Source organism: Triticum aestivum, chromosome 3D (assembly GCF_018294505.1).
Source record: "Triticum aestivum cultivar Chinese Spring chromosome 3D, IWGSC CS RefSeq v2.1, whole genome shotgun sequence".
Classification (NCBI taxonomy): Eukaryota; Viridiplantae; Streptophyta; class Magnoliopsida; order Poales; family Poaceae; genus Triticum; species Triticum aestivum.
In genome coordinates, this window is record NC_057802.1 from 552,274,819 (window position 1) to 552,279,160 (window position 4,342).

The following is a 4,342-nucleotide window of genomic DNA, read 5'->3' on the forward strand; positions in this document are numbered from 1 at the left end:
TAGATGCAGGCAGGAGTCGGTCTACTTGTCACGGACGTGATGCCTATATACATGATCATACCTAGATATTCTCATAACTATGCTCAATTCTATCAATTGCTCGACAGTAATTCGTTTACCCACCGTAATACTTATGCTCTTGAGAGAAGCCACTAGTGAAACCTATGGCCCCCGGGTCTATCTTCCATCATATTAATCTCCCGTTATTTATTTCGCCGTTTATTTTACTTTGCATCTTTATTTCTCTTTATTATAAAAATACCAAAAATATTATCTTATCATCTCTATCAGATCTCACTCTCGTAAGTGACCGTGAAGGGATTGACAACCCCTTTATCGTGTTGGTTGCGAGGTTCTTATTTGTTTGTGTAGGTGCATGGGACTCGAGCGTGGCCTCCTACTGGATTGATACATTGGTTCTCAAAAACTGAGGGAAATACTTATTCTACTTTACTGCATCACCCTTTCCTATTCAAGGGAAAATCAACGCAGTGCTCAAGAGGTAGCAACGAGCAGCACCAGAAGTGGGCAGCAGCACACTCAGCAACTGCGGGAGGCAGCATGTAGCAGCCGTCCTCAGGTGTTCGTCCGCCGTCTGGCGACAACCAAACAACCCACTGGGAACAAGCGTTGGATTGCTTTTCTGTTTTAGATCCAGGGGTGTGTGTGTAAATTTTTTGCTAAGCCAACTTCTTACAATCCGGCCCCATTTGTCATAAAGTGATTAATCAGGCTAAATCACCTGATCAGTGCTTTTTGCAAAAAGTTTATTGAATGCGCGGTCACTTTTGCAAATAATTAGGCACTAGGTAGTTTTTCGCAAATGAAGCCCCAAATGTGGTGGTTTCTTGCAATTAACTCCGAAAAAACACACTTCAAGCTAAGCTTGGTAGTATACTCCGGTACAGACTCCAGACATGTTTCAATTGAAAGATCTGGAGTGCGGAGTGCCCATACTTAGAGCATCTCCACTCGCCCCCCAACACGCCCCCAAGGTCCTTTTCTATCGCCGGCGCTAAAAAAGCGGCCCAGTCGCGCCCCCAGAAGCCCAATTTTCGTCGGTTAGGCCCTAATTTGGGACCTGCGGACCCAGGACGAACCCGACACGCTGGGGGGCGCCCGGGGCGCTTGGGGAAACATTTTTGGGGAGAAAGCCCGATGGACCCGCCGAGTCAGCGACCAGCCGCGTCTCGTCTTCCTCATTGCCTCGTTTTCCCGCGGGGAATCAATGCCAAGGCCGCCGCCGGTTAGCCTTCCATTGATTCCTCACGGGCGGCGCAGTGATGGCACGGTGACGCGCCCCTCCCCCTCCCGCCACGCATACACACGTCTGCCACCCCCTCCCCCTCGGCCACTATAAAAGTCGCCTCCTCCCTCACCGGTGGACGCACTCTCCTTCGCCCGTGATACGTCAGCAATGTATTTATAATTTATGAAGTATTCATGTTGCTATATTATTATTCTTGGATGTTTTACAATCATTTTATAGCAACTTTATATCATTTTTTGGGACTAACCTATTGACATAGTGCCCAGTGCCAGTTGCTGTTTTTTGCTTGTTTTTCACATCGCAGAAAATCAATATCAAACGGAGTCCAAACAAAGTGAAACTTTTTGGAGACTTTTTTGGACCAGAAGACATCTAGTGGGCCAAAGAAGTGCAGAGGGGAGCCTCAAGGGGGAACAACCCACCAGGGCGCGCCTGGGGGCCCAGGCGCGCCCAGGCAGGTTGTGCCCACCTCGGTGGCCTCCCGTACCGCCTCTTTGCCCTATAAATTGCCAAATATTCCAAAAACCCTCGAGAGAATCGTAGATCGAAAGTTCCGCCGCCGCAAGCCTCTGTAGCCACAAAAAACCAATCGGGAGCTCGCTCCGGCACCCTACCGGAGAGGGAAATCATCATTGGAGGCCATCTTCATCATCCCTATGGCCACCATGATGAGGAGGGAGTAGTCCACCCTCGGGGCTGAGGGTTTGTACCAGTAGCTATGTCTTTAATCACTCTCTCTCTTGTGTTCTTGAGATGGCATGATCTTGATGTATCGTGGGCCTTGTTAATATAGTTGGATCATATGGTGTTTCTCCCTCTTTATCTTGTTGTGATGAATTGAGTTTTCCCTTTGAGATTTCGTTCTTATCGGATTGAATACTTTTATGGATTTCAGAGTACTTGATATATGTCTTGTATATGAATACCCGTGGTGACAATGGGGTATTATATTGATTCACTTGGTATATGTTTTGGCACTCAACTCGTAGATTCCTGAGGTGACATTGGGGTAATCTATGCATAGGGGTTGATGCACGTTCTCGTCTTTTGTTTCTCCGGTAGAAATCTTGGGGCATTCTTTGAACTTCTTTGTGTTGGATTGACTATTATGAATCTGAAATTATTTGGTGTTATTTTAGTACGAACTCTTGGATAGATCGATCAGAAACAATAACTTAGTGTTATTTTAGTACGAACTCTTGATAGATCGATCGGAAAGAATAACTTGGTGTTATTTTAGTACGAACTCTTGGATAGATCGATCAGAAAGAATAGCTACAAACAATTTCTTATTATGTTCTCCGCTAGATAAGAACTTTGGGGTGATTCTTCATCGCACTTTGAGGGATGGTTATATGATCCAATTAGATTAGCATTGTTGAAAGATTGCACTAGTTAAAGTACGGATCCTAGGCCTCATTTCCAAGCATTTCAATACCGTTTGTGCTCACTTTTGCTACTTGCTACCTTGCTGTTTTTTATTGTTACTATTACAAAAATCAATATCTACTATCATTATTACGCTTGTATCACCATCTCTTCGCTGAACTACTGCACCAATACAAATTACCATTGTATTTAGTATATTGGGGACACAAGAGACTTTTTGTTATTTGGTTGCAGGGTTTTTTGAGAGAGACCATGTTCATCCTACACCTCACATGGATTGATAAACCTTAGGTCATCCCCTTGAGGGAAATTTGCTACTGTCCTACAAAACACTACGCTTGGAGGCCCAACACGAGTCTACAATAATAAGTTGTGTAGTAGACATCAAGCTCTTTTCTGGCGCCGTTGCCGGGGAGGTGAGTGCTTGAAGGTATATCTTTAGATCTTGCAATTGAATCTTTTAGTTTCATGTTTTATCACTAGTTTGGTTCGTAAAAGAAAACAAAAAAATTGAATTGAGGTGGCCTCATATTATTCGTCTTTATCATGTCTTTCTTGAAAATGATGGAAAGGAAAATTATACTCAACTGATAGAAGAAGAATTCAATAAAATGATTGGCATGAATGATGAGCATGATTGCAATGTTGCTAGTATGAGTACTTTGAATATCCACGATGTTATTGATATGCAAAGCCATAAGCTTGGGGATGCTATGTTTGATGAAGATGATATTTTTAGTCCCCCAAGTTTCGATGAGAATATTTATTATGATGAAAGCATGCCTCCTATTTATGATGATTATGGTGATGACATGGATGCTATATTGAATAATGATAACCATGAAACTTGTCATCATGATTTTAGTTTTCAATCACATGATAGTTATTTTGTTGAATTTTCTCCCACCACTATTCATGAGAACAAAATTGCTTGTGTGGAGAGTAATAAATTTTCTATGCTTGTGGATCACGAAAAGAATGCTTTATGTGATAGTTATATTATTGAGTTCATTCATGATGCTACTGAAAATTATTATGAGGGAGGAACATATGCTTGTATTAATTGCAATAATATCATGTTTCTTCTCTATGTGTTGAAAGTTTTGAAGTTGCATTTGTTTTGCCTTCTTATGCTAGTTGATTCTTGCTCCCATAAATTATTTGCTCACAAAATTCCTATGCATAGAAAGTGGGTTAGACTTAAATGTGCTAGTCATATGCTTCATGATGCTCTCTTTGTGTTCCAATTCTTATCTTTTATGAGAGCATCATTAAAATCATCATGCCTAGCTCAAAAGGCATTAATGAAAAGCGCTTGTTGGGAGACTACCCAACACTTTTACCTACTGTTTTTGTGTGTTCACATGATTAGGCTACTGTAGTATTCATGTTTTATAACTTCTGTTTCAATAAAGTGCCAAGTAAAGCCTTTGGGATAGTGTGGATGATAGTTGGCTTGATTCTGTACAAAAACAGAAACTTCTACGCTCAGTCCAGGAATTTTAAAAATTCACTGGAACGTGCTTTTGATCTGATTTTTTTAAAGAAGATTTATATACAAATTACCTAAGTTGTCCTAATTTTTCAGATTTATTGGAGTAGCAGAAGTATGGTTGGAGTACATATTACTACATACTGTTCTGTTTTTGACAGATTTTGTTTTCAATGCATAGTTTGCTTGTT